General features: G+C 43.2%; 1 pseudogene; it reads right to left on the reverse strand.

The window, feature by feature from the left end:
- Nucleotides 1-16,499: 16,499 nt before the first annotated feature.
- LOC136657986 (5S ribosomal RNA) lies at nt 16,500-16,617 on the reverse strand (annotated as a pseudogene).
- Nucleotides 16,618-17,184: the final 567 nt, after the last annotated feature.

Raw genomic sequence — 17,184 nt, forward strand, 5'->3', positions numbered from 1 at the left:
CCCCAAAGGCATAACTGAAAAAAAAAATTTGGAAAAAAAAAGCATGCATGTGGAAGTCATCATGGTGGACCTTCCCATGACTTGGCTACCTTCACTGTTATACTGAAGTGCACCTCTCCTCCCAGCTGGCTCTTTTTCTGGAACCCTTTGTCTTGCAATCCTGCTGACTACGCCAATTTGTCCCGTCCAAATATTCCAACTCCCTTCTAATGCCCACTTTTTGGCTAATTAATGCCCTCTTTATCTCTAGGACCAACAGCTGTGGTGTGCAAAGAAATGAACAGAACTCCTTGAGCAATTAACAAGAATTTATTGCTACCAACACAGACACTCCCTGCAAGTCCTCTTGTCCAGAGGCTTTCCCTCCCCCAAACTCCACTTAACTCAGTGGGTAAAGGTCTGAAGCCTCCAGTCCAAGTCCACGGTCTAATCTCCAAAGCACAGTCCAGTCTTCCCAATCCAGTCTTCTGCAGCAGAGTCCCTCTTCTGTGTCCTCTCCAGCAGACTGTCTCCTCCAGCAGGGTCCTGGCAGTCCTCTCTTCTGTGTCCTCCAGCAGAGTCCTGGCAGTCCCCTACTCCTGTGTGTCTGTCCTGTAGGTCTGGGGTCAGGTAGCCTCTTGGTCAGGTTCCCTCTGGGTCAGGTAGCATCTGGTCTGGGGTCCCTCTGGTCAGGTAGCCTCTCCCTCTGGGTCAGGGTAGCTCTTGGTCAGGTAGCTGCCTTTTATCCTTGCATGTCCTATTAAGTCCAAATTAGGCTCAGGTGAGCCATCTCTTCAGTCCATGTCCATTCAAAGTCCCATCAAGGTCAAATGAAGCTCAGGTGTCCATCAGGGTCTCCATTGGCCTTGATTGATTACAGCTGTGGAGCCAGCCCTGCTCTTCCCAGAGCTGTCAACCAGCTGTCAAAACATGGAATTACTGTCAACACCACTTCATCCACCTGATGATCTTCTGATCTTACATTACATGCTGTACACACCCTCTTTCAAGGCAAAAATTCCCACAAATGTACACATCTACATGCATGAGTGTGAGAGGCTGTGATGGAAGATGGATCTTTCCCTCCCCCCCCCCCCCAACTCTAAAATCCTTCTTTTTACCATTGTTGTTTAGGCCCTCAGGCAGAAACAAGGTCTGGAAAATTTCAACTTGGAAGGTGGGACATTTCAACAAATTATTGAGCAAATTGAACCATGGCCTTGAAGCAGAAATAATTACAACATTTCAGTTACTGCAGAGAGAGCTATAGTAATAAGGGCACCATGTGAAAAAGCTTTAAAATGAGTCCTGCCAAGTTCTGAAAGCTTTAAGGCCAAGGAAATAATACATCGTAACCTCTTCAGCTTCCTTATTTTATGTGTATATAGTTCATTCGAAAGGTTCTTTCCATTCATCTATGAACACAGCAAAGACTTCTCTGGTTGATTCAACCGTCAACGCTAAACGCTACTTTTCTGTAATTTGCAGCAACCAATCGCAGGGATATTTCCTTGGCCAAAATACTCCGTAAGTTCATAACACCACATTTTAATCTTAAATCAATTTGGGATCACTGTTACCGATTCCAGCACTTAAAATCATGTGCTTAGGGGAAAAAATTTCACTTTTCATATTGGCAACATTTCACATCACCAATATGGCAATAGTTTGAATCATTTGAGACTCTACAAGGACTTACAGGCTGCAGTCCTATGAACACTTACCTAGAACTCAGTTGAACTTACTTCTGTGTAAACATGCCTACAATTACACTGTTAATACCTTTTTCTGGTGCCCTATATAGACATTCCATGAATGTGTGCATGTCAGATCGCGCTCACTATTCCCACTCCTGACCTCCATGCACTCAGTTGAATATCTAGATAAGCCAATGCATATATAAATTGTAGGCTCTGTTCACATGACTAGGGGCGTTGCCTTTTGGGGGAGGGACACACCTTAATCGGCCACTAGTTTTCTTACACCAAACTAATCCTTGACTTCTTGATATACTGAAGTACAGTAAACACCTAGAGAACGAAACCTGAGAAATACCTCTTGCAACAGATATTATAACTAGGGCAGCTGATATTATAATCTAGTCCAAGATGCATTATTGCTCTCCCCTTCTGAATATATTGCAGTAATAGAAGGGCATTGAAAGTGGATTAAAGCCCTAGTGGAAACACAGCCCTGGATAGGCTGAGATTGAGGTACCCACATTTATTTTGTAATAAATTTTGTTTTTTACTGTATAGTTTGTTTGGACATGGCCCGGGCCCCCTGGAAGCCCAGGCCCCACTGATTCCCTCCCCAACTCAGACCTCATTATAACTAGAGGTCTTTATAATTTTAATGACAACTATAACTGGAGGTACTTTTTAATAAGTAATCTTCAATAAGATCATTATATGCAAAGTGAAAATGAGATTTAAAAAAAATGGGTAAGACCCAATCATTGTTTTTTAAGGTTGGTGACTAAAGTTCATATCATCTAGGCCAGGGGTGCCCAAACCCCAGCCCGGGGGCCACTTGTGGCCCTTGAGGCCTCTCAATGTGGCCCTCAGGGAGCCCCCATTCTCCAATGAGCCTCTGGCCCTCCAGAGATTTGTTGAAGCCCGCACTGGCCCAACGCAACTTCTCTCAGCGTGAGGGCAACTGTTTGGACACCCCTGATCTAGGCAATGCTCAGATAGCATGTAATGAGCTATTCTAGACCAGTGGTTCTCAAACTTATAGCAACAGGATCCATTTTTTAGAATGAGAATCTGTCAGGACTCACCAGAAGGGATGTCATGACCGGAAGTGACATCATTAAGCAGGAACATTTTTAACAATCCCAGGCTGCAATCCTACTCACACTTACCCAGGAGAAAGTCATAAGAACAGCCCCGCTGGCTCAGGCCATAGGCCCATCTAGTCCAGCTTCCTGTATCTCACAGTGGCCCACCAAATGCCTCAGGGAGCACACAAGACAACAAGAGACCTGCATCCTGGTGCCCTCCCTTGCATCTGGCATTCTGACGTAGCCCATTTCTAAAATCCGGAGGTTGCACATACCTATTATGGCTTGTAACCCATTTACAGTCCCATTTACTATTGTTTTTAAAAGCATATATATATAGTAGCCTGTTAAAAGTACAGATCTGTAACATTTCTTCAGATGCAGTCACATACCATGGTAGCATCAAGTCTAAAATTTTGAAATGAATGGGGACCCATCTGAAATTGGCTCACAACCCACCTAGTAGGTCCTGACCCACAGTTTGAGAAACACTGATCTAGCCACATTCAAAGCATTCCTAGCTGGCAAATCCAATATAAATAAATAAAGAAGTAAGTAAGTAAGTAAGTAAGTAAATCTGGGACAATTCAGTGCATATTCCAGGGAAGAACTACGGGCACTTTAATCGATCAGCTCAGCCCCAGTTATTTTTCAGAAATGCAAAGGAACCTCATGTGTAACTGTGCAACAGACTTGCCTTTAAAGTCCTTCTTGCTCAGTAATAAAGCAGGGATTATCTACCTCTTACCTCATTCACATTTTCAGGTTGAATTTGCTACTCAGTTGCTAAAATATAATGTTAATTACACATCAATGTGTTTTACACATACACATTTGTACTAAGATATTCAATAGCACTAGAATGTTTATTCTATTACAAGATAATATACACTCTGAATATGCCTACAATATAAATGTTAAGGTATTTCATATGATATTTGTGAACCAGAGTCCTAGCAAAGTTCAAGACAAAGTTATTTTGCATCCCTTTTTGGAAAAATGAAAACATACTCCTCCTACCCTCATTTACATGCGTTTTGGACCTTTCCAGAATACCCTTCATTTTCTAACTAGATCCCCCATTTAATGTATAATTAAAGACAAATCAGATTAAGGTGATTAACATAAATTATAAGCCATTTTACTAATTTCTGAGGGCATATTCCTGCAAGGGATAACAGATACATTAGAAGGCTAATTAGGCCAAAATTACCTTTGCTAATGAATCTTAGCAGTCATTAAATCCTGTAATGAAAGGGACGCTTTTTTGTGTGACAGAGGTTGAAGGTGTAATTTATCAAGTAGCGGTGCTAGCAGTAAATCCTCAAAACTGAAGGAAGCTTATACAAGAAGCTGCATTCCAGAAGCACGCTGCTTTTCTTGGAGTTCTTCTAATTACTCTAGATTTTGTATCACTCTGCTTTGAAAGGTGCACAGGTCATTCCACTACGAGTCTAGAATAGATTTCAAGCTCTGCTAAAATGCATGGCAAGGTCAATAGTTAGGACCTGTATTTCCTCACCACTTCACAGATGATGGGTTTTTCAGAAATCAGGCTGAACTGAGAATGATATTAGTTTAGATAGTTTAGAACAGGAGTGTGAAACATAAGGCAGTGGCATCACTAGGGTTTGATTCACCCTGTGCGGGAGGCCAGTGCCCTGCCTTGCTATACCATCGCCTGCAGTGGTTATCTACAACAGGCGCTGAGCTTAGCCTTGGTAACATGGCAACCGGTAGGCAGCCAAACCTGCTGCCCCCCCCCCACTGGCACACCAGAGTGGGCCAGTTGCTGAGTCTTCGCCCAGAGCCTGTAAACAAAGAATGTTATGAAGAAGCGCATATCTTAGGAATGTGTATTGCGGTCAAGCCAGAGCCAGCAAGTTTCTTAGCAGTGCAGATTTCAGCAACCTTCAGTAATTTTCCCTATTGCATAGCTTTGCATCATGTGTTTTGAGAATGAATAAAAGTCTGAGGAAGCTAGCCGGGAGGACGGACTTCTCTCTCAATCTCATACCGTCCTACTTCCGGCTTAGCTCTCCCTGCATCAACCCTCTGAATGTCTGCTGTGTCTCTCATTGCTCTGACTTCTTGCTGCTCGAGTTCTAACTTTCAAACCCTCAGAGTGCTTCTGCTTTTAGCACCCGCCCTCAGGCACCAAGGTTCTAAACCCTGAGTGCTTCCCAAGTAGCATTGCGCTGCAACAATCGCCCTGCCCGCTGGTTTTTTGGCTATAACATTTGATACAATAGAGATATTTCAACGCAGTTTGTTTCACTGCACTCTGCATGAAATTATGCATCAAATGATATATAACATGAAGGTATAATTTGAAAATACCAAGATTTAAAATATTTTGGCCAGGAGTCATGTCACCCCCCCCCCATGCACATCACCCAGGCCTTTTTCCAAGGGCCTTTTCCTTTCACTTCATATGTCCACCTGTCTTGTTGCTTTCTCAGTTATCTCCATTAAGTGTCGTTCTCTGAAGATCATAAAGGGCCAAAGGCAAGGAAGGAAGGGTGGCTAAGCTGGTGGTTCATGCTGCAAGTAGCACTAGTCGCACTGCCTCTTATCTTGAAGAATCACTGGTTCTGGTTACATGACCGTAAGCAAATCTAGGATCACAGCCCAGTAAGCATCTGCTAATTTCTTGAAACGAATACAGTCTGCTGCAGGAAATGCCCTGGCTTCCCAAGAATAATTTTTCTTTACCATTTTTTTTTCAAAGTAGGAGATTTGGGAGTCAGAGATCATTTGTCCAGTTGGCATTTATCCATCAATCAGGCAATGCCACGTTATTTATTTCCTCAGGATGAAGCATGTGCCGACAGAATGGTTAGATTAGAATCTTATTTCTTTCAAACATGGAGACTTGTTTGTAAGCAAATAAAGTCCATGCTGATCCTGATTTTCTTCAAGCTGTGATTTTATTGGTTTATCATGTATGCACTGCTGAAACAGAGATGTCTGCGTTGACTCGGTCATGTCGTGAGAATGGATGATGGCCAGATCCCAAAGGATCTCCTCTATGGAGAACTCGTGCAAGGAAAGCGCCCTACAGGTAGACCACAGCTGCGATACAAGGACATCTGCAAGAGGGATCTGAAGGCCTTAGGAGTGGACCTCAACAGGTGGGAAACCCTGGCCTCTGAGCGGCCCGCTTGGAGGCAGGCTGTGCAGCATGGCCTTTCCCAGTTTGAAGAGACACTTGGCCAACAGTCTGAGGCTAAGAGGCAAAGAAGGAAGGCCCATAGCCAGGGAGACACACCAGGGACAGACTGCACTTGCTCCCAGTGTGGAAGGGATTGTCATTCCCGAATCAGCCTTTTCAGCCACACTAGATGCTGTTCCAGAACCACCATTCAGAGCGCGATACCAGAGTCTTTCAAGACTGAAGGTTGCCAACAATATTCAGTCTCTCTTGTCAAACAGTTTTGTCTCATTTTATAATTCTTTTGTGTGGGTCTTTGCTCAATCCACATATGCACTGAGTGCCACGTTGCCCTGGTTCAGACAACAATCAAAAACCATGACTTAGATCAGGGCCCTGTAGACATGGCCCACGGGCTGGATCCAGCACCCTTCAAAAGCCCTCTCCCACAGGACCGGCATTTACACTTCCACAAGGAGCCTTGACAAAGCACCTCCATTTGCCACCAATCGTCTTTGCATCCAGCCACTTCTGTCCAGAAATCTGGGTGCAAAGCCTGCTGGGGCATTGGAAGCTTGAAGCAGCTGGCTGCAAAGATGATTAGGGGCAAATCGAGGTGTTTGTCAAGGCACTCCGCACCAGAGAAGCCTTGTGGATGCACAGAGGTCTTCACTTTAGAGACCGCAGGCTTATATGATAGTGAACAAGCCTGCCTGAGCTCAGGGCTTGCACACTCCCCCCCCCTTCTCCACACATGAGAGGAGAAGACCTAACATGTCTGCTTTCATTTGTGAACTAACCACAGTTTGCTATTATGTCTGAAGTCAAGGAACTGTGGTTTGTTCTAACTGTAATCTGTTAAAATAAACTAGGATCAAACTGTTAGAACAAGTGTAGTTCCCCAGCTTCAGATGTAATGGGTTTAGTTAGTTTAAATGTGAAAGAGGGAGCTTTTGATCTCCTTGCCTGTGTATCAAGGAGGAGAAAATGACAACACATCAGAGCTTCACCAGCTTGTTCAGTGGACCTTTCTTATTGGTCAGGTGTTATAATGAGAAAAATCTATTGTGGACAATTCTGAATTTAGTGATGTTCCTTTATGGAAAGGTATGGTTATTTTCAGGATCTCCTCTATGGAGAACTCATGCAAGGAAAGCGCCCTACAGGTAGACCACAGCTGTGATACAAGGACATCTGCAAGAGGGATCTGAAGGCCTTAGGAGTGGACCTCAACAAGTGAGAAACCCTGGCCTCTGAGCGGCCCGTGTGGAGGCAAGCTGTGCAGCATGGCCTTTCCCAGTTTGAAGAGACACTTGGCCAACAGACGGAGGCTAAGAGGCAAAGAAGGAAGGCCCACAGCCAGGGAGACACACCAGGGACAGACTGCACTTGCTCCCAGCATGGAAGGGATTGTCACTTCCGAATTGGCCTTTTCAGCCACACTAGACGCTGTTCCAGAACCACCTTTCAGAGCGCGATACCATAGTCTTTCGAGACTGAAGGTTGCCAACACTGATGGTTATTTTGACAAGTCCTCGTACTGGCAAACCCACTTCCTTTGTAATTGTTGTTTCTGTCCTGCCCAGGCAGGACCATGAGAGGCCTTGCTTTGGTTATAATAAAGTTTTTGAACATTTTATATTTAGGTTGAATTTATTACAAGTTAAATGTTTGCAGTACCATGAAAGTCCGACAACTGAGTATAATAATGACTCCTGCTTTGGAAATGTTGTGAAACTGTTGTGGTCAGTTATTGATTTTCAGCCTAGGCTACTCATAGCAAGGAGGGAGTGTAAAAGATAACTGCACAATTAGGACTGTGATATACTTTGTGGAATCGTGCCCTAATGGAGTGATTTCCACAACACACTGCGAATCCCAGCTTCTGAAAGATGAAAAATCAGCCACATAGGCCTGAATGAAGAAGGCATGCCACAGTCTTAATGCTACAGTCAAAAAGGCACTATCCTATGCCCCTCCCTTGCCAGATTTCAGATAGTTTGGTGCAATCAATAAGGCCTCGATTGTTGAAGGGAGCAGCCAAGAAAACTAATTCAGGAGATAGCAATCCTTAACAGCCAGTCACCTGTCAGGTGGATTCCCTTTCCAGTCTCTCCTGCATTCTGGGCCACCCAGGACTTGAATAAGTGAAACCTTCACACCCCATTCCTGACATAATCATGTGTAATGGAAATGTAAACAGACCTATAGTACGAGACAACATGTAACCAACAGGACTACACAAACAACCTTATCAATCTAAAATATTATTTAGTGCTTCTGATAACTGAACAGATTTTTTAAAAGTAAATGCTATTTTCATTGTTTAGTTTTGTTACATGGAAGACCTTTAGTGTAGCTGTGATCTGATTCACAATGGAAAGCACATTCCTAATGCAACAGGGTGACTTTGTACTTTCTCAAGGAAAGTCCAGAAGGGCACTCTCATTGCTCTGAAAGCTAATCCCACCTCCCGAGGGTGTTTATGTGATGGGTTTCCACAAAAATGCCACTGAGTGAATTCAAGCACCAAAGAGTTATGAAAAAATTGAAACACAAAGATGAATGATGTGAAGGGATGAATGATGTGACTGACTATAGATGGCATTTGACATTACTGTTAATAGTCACACTGTTCTCACTTTGACTACAAATCTCCAGTTAGGTTATGGAAAACATGTGCCTTTGGAAATCCATGTCTTCAGAACCTCTATCAAGGCCACTTTGCAGTAAGTGGAAAATTATTGTTCATTCCTTTGGAATTTATCATAATAAAGCTGCTATTAATAAAGTTTGGCATTATGCATGTGGCTGTGACATGCCATTCCATGCAAAATTCATTTTCATAATGAATATTAAAGTCCAGCATTTGCTGCAACACTCAGGAAAAATGGCCCTGCACAACGATAGGGTTGTCATCAAGCAACTTGGCAGATGTGAACCAATTAAAACACCCCGTTACCCTGTGAGATACATCTACAAGCAGTTTACTGCTCTAAGTGAATTAATCCCAGTGGCTAAGCTGTAAATCCTGACATTCTGTGCTAAGCATTTTGCATTCCCAGGCAACACCATCTTGGCACATCGGAGCATGGATCCAATGTGGGCAGTGGCTTGAAAAGGATTGTGCAGTTACAAACTGAGAAGGCTGGAGGGCAGAGTTCCAGCATCGAGAACTACAGCAGTTAAGCAGCACTTCCAAACTGGCAGGAAGCATATGCCCTCCACTGATTCTGGTGTGCACCAGAAAGAAGAACAAGTTTAAACAACTCTGATGAAAGAAAAAATGTTGCCTACAATCTCTGAACGGTTGAATTGCCACTTTGCCCTTTTAATTGTCCTTTTGCAAAATCTGCATGTTACCTATGCATATATATTCTATTCAAACATTATGTATTGGTTTGATGGGTGGATGTGCCTCCTTAATGGGAAACTTCCATAGAGGAAATAGCAGACTCAACTGAAACGATAAAAACTCACATTCCCACCACATGGGAGGGGTTTGGGTCAGAACTGACCCACCCACGAGACAGGATGAAGCAACGACCTCAAAAGGTGACCAACAGGAAGCAACGAACTGCAGGGGGTGCTCTGAATAAATACATAATAATAATAACAGGTATTTATATACCGCCTTTCTTGGTCTTTATTCAAGACTTTATTCACGGCGGTTTACATAGGCAGGCTTATCTAAATCCCTTATTAAATAGGGATTTTTACAATTGAAAAAAGGTTCTTTCTTTCAAGAACCACTACATTCAGGTGTTTCATTCCGATCTGGCTTCACACTCTGGCCTCCATCCTCCCACGCTCAGAGCAGATGGAATAGCTCGGCTTCAGCTTGTCAGCTGCTTCAAGGTCGCAGGTGCCGGTGGCCTCGAACTGGCGACCTTGTGGATGTTATCTTCAGGCAGACGGAGGCTCTACCCTCTAGACCAGACCTCTGAACCCCATGACTGCCTGCTGCCAGCCCCAACCCACCACCTGCCTGGTTGGTCCCCCGCCTAGCTGTATTTGTAAGTGGGTGCCTGCGGCCAGCTGGCAGAAAAGCACTCCCAAGCTCTCTGGGTTTGAGCTCAGAAAAACTAGGTCTGATGATGTCACCAACCTGGTTTTTCCATCCCACCCTTTTACTTGAACAGACAGATTAGCTGCACAGGAGGTTCTAACAGACAAAGGCTGCTTGCCAACATCTTGTTAGGTTGCTGAATCTGCACAGGAGCTTCAAGGGTGTTAGACGGGTCCAAAAATAAAGAAAAACAGGCCCAAAAAGTTTGGTTGGCCTCCTTCAGTCTCGAAAGACTATGGTATAAGCCTACAGCATCTGGTATTCCCAGGCCGTCACCCATTCAAGTATTAACCAGGCCTGACCCTGCTTAGCTTCCGAGTTCAAGCATGTGCATCAGCTCTAGGAGGCCTGTTTGCAGACCAGAGGCCAATGCAAATGGCAAACAATGCCCAATGTTAAGATTGAGAAGTGATCACTTCAGATGTCAAGAAGATGGGACAAATGCCTACATCATTCTCTGAGGAAGAGAATCTGGTGGGTCATATAATTGAAAAAAAATTGTAGGGGTGTGATCCAGTCAACATTAAATACTTTCATGTCCCCTTGTTTTCAGATGGAAGATCTAAACATGTGCTGAATTGTTCCATTGAAATTAATAGGATTTACAAGGGTTTCCCCTAGCTGAGATCATGGTGAGTGCATACATGCAGTGCCTTGGAAAGAAAAATTCTCTTGGCACATTTACAAAGAAGCAGGTCAAACTAATGGGATTGGGGTGGGACTATTTTGACAACATTAGATGTGCCCTCAGTGGATCCCAAGAGAAAAAGTACGTTGGTAGTTGCCTTTCAGAAGAATAATGCAATCTGATTAGTGTCTCTCTTTTGGATTAAGTCTGTCTGCATTCAAAATCAAAACAATGTAACCCTTCCTTGTGCTGATAAAGAAGAATGTTTTAGCAATATAATCCAGCAGTAATATTAGCATTTCTGAATGTAGGAAACAATGTTTTCCCTTCAACACTCCTGATGGACGTTGCTGTTGTCATTTATTAGATTAATGTGGAATCTAGAAGGGCAACAGTGCAGTCCAGAAGTCTTGATTAGCTGTCACTCCGACCTCAATGTTAATGATTACGAATGATTTAACAACAATTGCTGCTAACCCAAAATGAGTTCCTCTAGCAACTGGATGAAATTATATAGGAAATGACTGGCTGTGGTACACTAGATAACCATTTCCCAAGCCTGCTTTTGCAGATGTAAATTGCACAGAGAAGTAGCACAATTACCAGAACTAATGGCTTCTGGAACTTGTGATCTTGTTTACCTTTCGTGTTGTGCCCCTGGAACCGAGCGACCCAACAGCCATGAAAAGCAGCATTATGCTGACCAACGTCTGACAAAGACCATCAGCCAGGCTTGTCTATCAGGTCAGTCAGGTCTCATGACTAGGAAATGATCACCTTTTTCATGTTCCAGTATCTGGCCGCTGTGTCGCTTCAGAGCAAGAATTGCAAACTGCACAGGCACTTTTAAAAGAGAATGGAAACTAAGGGATGGGATGGTTTGTTCAGCAAGCCTTTTTCATACATAGATTTCATGAAACCACATAGAAGTAGAAGGCTATGGGATATGATTTGGCTCTGACTGCGTCAGTGGGGGGGGGGGGGAGAGGACAGGATTGGACCCAAAGTACCAGATAAATTGGAGGAGGAAAAAACGAATCAGTATGAAATGCTTCAAAACATCAATCTTACATAAGAACAACCTTCCAAAAAATATTTAAAGCTGTTCATTGTGCAGTTGGATCCTGTTTAATAGCAGAATAACCTGATTTAAAATCTGACTAACAGAGGGGGAAAATGAGCTAATTATTTAAGCAGCACTGCAAGCAGGCCTTGTTAAAACATGTCAGATGAAGCTGTAGTGAGGACTGCCTGAATCTGGGATCAAAATAGGTTTCAAGGGACACTTGCCAGTAGTGTACAAAAACAAATCTAACAGTGTGGTCCTATACGTGTCTACTCAAAAATCAGTCCCACTTTGTTCTATGGGGCTTACACTCAGGTAAGTTTATAGGATTGCAGGCAAAAGTTAAAGAAACTGAACTGAGTAAATAGAAAAGATCTGACCAGCTGTGAAATTTAAAACACAGTGAAGATTTTTGAGGGAGAAAATGGCTGGAAAGACAGGAAGCAACAGAGCAGAAATCTTTAAATCTCTTTGGGTGAATGATTTCTGAATAATGGCAAGGAGGACTCAGCTCCCCATGACGTGGAAACAGGCCAGTTACTACCAACCCCAGTTTGTCTAGAGACAGGATCTTCTAAGTGGGATTTCCTTACCCGGACGCAGCTGCCAAGGCTTTTGCAGTTCCAGAGTGGCTGCTACTGACATCAGCTGGGAGGTAAGAACATCAATCCCTTCCTGCACCTTTGGCAGGGTTCAGGACCTCATGCCATCTATGTCAGCTATGCAGCTGTCCCAGGCTGGACATGAAAAAGGATATGTGCTGGATTTACGTTGCTGCACCAAGCAGGAAACTAATTTTGAAGGGTTAGCATTAGACTGCCCTACCAAAAAATTAAAAAAAAGTTTGTTCTGTGATTGAGATATTTGATCTATTCTTGGATATATTTGGGGTGCTGATTCCAAATATAGTATCCGTTTGTCCATATAAGCTCTAGTTTTGGAGAACAGTAGCAAGCAGTGAGATCTGTGCACTGCCAAGGGTTGCTGCTCTGTCCTACTACTTCAGGCACCAGAAGGCTGTGGTTTGCCTCAGGCACTTGTTGTTTTATCCATTCAGTCATGTCCTACTCTTGTCGACTTTATAGGCGAGTGCTCTCCATGCTACCCTGCCAAGCTACCCATGCACTTACTTTTACACAAGCTTTCTGCTTGTGACACATTTGAGTCTAGATTGTATTGGTTCCATCACTGAACGCCAGGCCATGCCACTGGGCTCTGCCCATTCACACAAAGTTGTGTTGCCGTTTTCATCTGTGAAAAGTCGGCATGTACGGGCTAGCTGTCAGGGAGATATGTGCTAGGAGGGAAGCTTGCTGAAGATTAGCTGGCTTGCTCAATGGTTAGCTGGGCTAGATTCATGGGCAATTAATTAAATTTCTGGGGCTGACAAGATAGCCTGATAAATGCTCAGTGATGTGCCAGTCCATTTCTTGCAGTACTTGATGCCAGATCCCCAATTTCCCAATAGTGTTTGTTTATCACAGACCTATTTCAATAAGATTCTAATTCAACCTGATAGAATAATTGTGCTCCCCCTCTTTTTACAGCAATTGTTCACAATTGTTCATGTCCAACCAACAATTGTCCAATTGTTCACAGATTATATTACTTGTATGAAAAAGGGATGCCACTATTGTTGAGCTAATAAAAATGACTAAACTTTTTGAGGTTAGAGCTTCATTTGCCTGCTAGAGATGGAAAGATATAGTAATTCTCTGCAGGAGTTCCATGTCAATATTATACAATCTACATTTCAGAAATGATGCCTCCTAATTCAGGCCTAAGGGCACATCATGAACAGTTCATAGAGGAGCAGTTCTCACCCAGAAAACCGATCCTATGAGAAACAAAAATCATATGTGAAAAGTGAACCTCAGATAGCTATATGTTTATAACTAAAGAATGTTTAAGTTCTGTTTGTATTCAAAGTAAGGAAGCCCAGTGCAAAGTTCCATCTATAGAGTACATAATCCCAGTAAACTTCCATTTAATGCATGCAAATGAGTCCACTTTAACTAGAAGTGCTGAGTTTAGATTGGGACTTTTCAGTCTGGGATGGGAACGCACAACCTTTCAATAGTTTTGGTACCTAGTGGTCGATTTCCGTCCACGTTCATCCACTTTTCATGATGTGCCAAGGCATGCTCCTTTATAGTATTTTTTGGTGTTCATTTATATTAAATGTTTTCTGGGGGGGGGAAAAGTTTAATGAAATTAATGTTCAAAATTGATATTTAAGAAACATTTATGAAATGCACAGATACTTTCCCAGCTACTTTTCAAAACTCTCCTCTTGGCAGAGTGTTTGGGGCAGAAAAAAAACAATTAGGTCAAGGGAAATCTAGCATATCTTTTCAATTTGACAGGAGAAATACTGATGACACAAAATGGGAAGTCACACACAGTTCTCTCAATAGCGGGAAGATAACACCAAGCTTGACAAGTACCTGAGGTGCACAAAGTGAGTGACATAAACATTCATTACCAGGAGTAAGTTCAAGTCAATGAGCTTAATTGGAATCTGCTTTGGGGAAAAAAAATTAAATAAATTGACGGACCTGCAATGACAACTAAAACAAACCGTGAGCAATACAATAAGCAAGTTGGCCAAAAACCGAGGTATAGCATAGTTAGTAGGCAGATCATAATAGGATGTTATTTGAGCCTTTTAGTGCAATGTTTCTCAAACTGTGGGTCGGGACCCATTAGGTGGGTTGCGAGCCAATTTCAGGTGGGTCCCCATTCATTTCAATATTTTGTTTTTAATATATTAGACTCGATGCCACTATGGCATGTGACTGCATTTGGGGAACTGTTACAGACCTGTACATTGAATAGGCTATTCTGTATATGCTTTTAACAGTAAATAGGATTTACTCCTGGGTAAGTGTGGGTAGGATTGCAGCCTAAGATTGTTAAAAATTTTCCTGCTTGATGATGTCACTTCCAGTTATGACATCACTCCTGGTGGGTCCTGACAGGTTCTCATTCTAAAAAAGTGGGTCCCAGTGCTAAAAGTGTGAGAACCACTGTATTAGTGCATCTTTATTTCTAGAAAGTTCAAGAACTTTCAGGAACTAGAAATCAAGTGGTCTTCACACAATGAGATGTGGTGCTTTATCATAACAAAAACACACTTACCTGGGAGTAGATTGTATTGAATAGGAGGTGAATTCTATACATGGGAAACAAGGTGATGAGATTTCATTCTGGCCTACAGCAATAGCAGCTGAGATGTCTGGAAATGCCTTAAATGTATATCCGATACTGAAAAGCAGTAGCAAGATTGACAGTTGCGACGCCTGAAATAATGAATATTGGCACTGCAAGGCAACTGGTACTTTATTACACATGAGCTGAAACGCCGTGGAAGTAAACCCCTGAGAGTCCGACTTATAAAAGTATACATAATACCGTACAAGGGGCTGTGTTCACAAGAGTCAAAACCCTGACATATCATAGCCAATCTAACATCAACAGAAAGGCAAAAGAGAAGAACAAAGGAAATTGTTTTAAATAGCTGCGACTGGTGCCAAAAATTTAAAATGGAAGACTTTATTATTCTCAACACTACTCTGTATCTTTCTACTTACTCGACAGCTCTGGCAAATGTCTCCATTTTTTGCCAACAATAACAGACACCTCTAATCAAATGTAACCTCTTCACAGTGACTTATTATATATGACTCCTTGAGACAAAATTTAGCAGACGTATCTATCTCCAATTACCTACATAGCCATATTTATATATAACTCACCATTATATTTCCATCTGCATTTTCCATTATACATTTATTTGTCCAAAGATTCTTTGTTTTTATATCTCAAATGGAAACAGAGAATTTTAGAGCCCAATGGTGAGGGCTCTCTTGTTGGCAGTACACATGTACCACTGGCTCTAAGTGTTGCCGGCTCTAAGACATGCACATTTGTGGCACCAGAGGAAGAGGGAGTGCAGGCAATTGAGTGTTGGGAGTGTAAAATTGAGTGTTGGGAGAGTTAGAACAGACAAGAGAAAATATTTCTTAACTCAGCGTGTGGTTGGTCTGTGGAACTCCTTGCCACAGGATGTGGTGATGGCGTCTAGCCTGGTTGGCAACCTTCAGTCTCGAAAGACTATGGTATAAGCCTACAGCACCTGGCCTGGACGACCTTTAAAAGGGGATTGGACAAGTTTCTGGAGGAAAAATCCATTACGGGGTACAAGCCATGATGTGTATGCGCAACGTCCTGATTTTAGAAATGGGCTATGTCAGAATGCCAGATGCAAGGGAGGGCACCAGGATGAGGTCTCTTGTTATCTGGTGTGCTCCCTGGGGGATTTGGTGGGCCGCTGTGAGATACAGGAAGCTGGACTAGATGGGCCTATGGCCTGATCCAGTGGGGCTGTTCTTATATTCTTAACTACAATTCCCAGGAGGCCTTGCAGGTCTCTTGTTATCTGGTGTGCTCCCTGGGGCATTTGGTGGGCCGCTGTGAGATACAGGAAGCTGGACTAGATGGGCCTATGGCCTGATCCAGTGGGGCTGTTCTTATGTTCTTATGTTCACTGGTGAGCCCCACCAGTGCTGCTTACTCGTTGGGTGATGCAACCTTGCTTTACAGCACATTTTGACACTCACCCACAGCGCTGTAGGGCAGTATTGGACCAGGCTGCCCAGGGTTACCAAGCACTGTGCTCTCTCATTCCTGCAAGATCCCACCCAACTGATTAATCTTACTCCACATAACACCAGCTTGCCCCCATGTGAAGCTGATTGAAACAGTTCCTCTGAGTCGCATGGTTGGCAACCTTCAGTCTCGAGAGACTATGGTATAAGCCTACAGCACGCGGTATTCCCAGGCGGTCTCCCATCCAAGTACTAACCAGGCCTGACCCTGCTTAGCTTCCAAGTTCAGACGAGATTGGGCATGTGCAGGGCAGGAGGAAGCAGGGACAAAATCATCACTAGGGTTTGCCACTGTCAGATATATATCTCAGACTGCTGGTATACCTGTGTGAGAGCTCATTACATCCTGTGTACACCCATTACACCTGTGTGAGAGCTCATTGCATCCTTGACATTACAGACCATAAATTACAGACCATACAGGATAAACTACAATAGCATATGCACAGCCTAAATGCAGTGGCATTACCATTCACTTTATTTATTTTAATCTATAACAGTACAGGTCACCCAACTAATCAGTAACCACCAAGAGAGCCAGAGTGTTGCAGTGGTTTGGGAGGTGGACTTAGACCTGGAAGATCCAGGTTTGAATCCCCCTCAGCCATGAAGCTTCCTGGGTGACCTTGGGCCAGTCACTTTCTCTCAGCCTCACCTACCTCACAGGGTTGTTGTGAGAACAAAAGAAGGGGAGCAGCTGTATACACTGCCCTGAGCTCTTTGGCAGAAGGGCGATATAAAAATGTGAAAAATAAATAACGAAAAAACCAGTGACCAACTTGATGACACACACACAACTGAATAAGAGATCTTGTACTGGCTCTGATACACAG

Source organism: Tiliqua scincoides, chromosome 7, assembly GCF_035046505.1.
Source record: "Tiliqua scincoides isolate rTilSci1 chromosome 7, rTilSci1.hap2, whole genome shotgun sequence".
Taxonomy (NCBI): Eukaryota; Metazoa; Chordata; class Lepidosauria; order Squamata; family Scincidae; genus Tiliqua; species Tiliqua scincoides.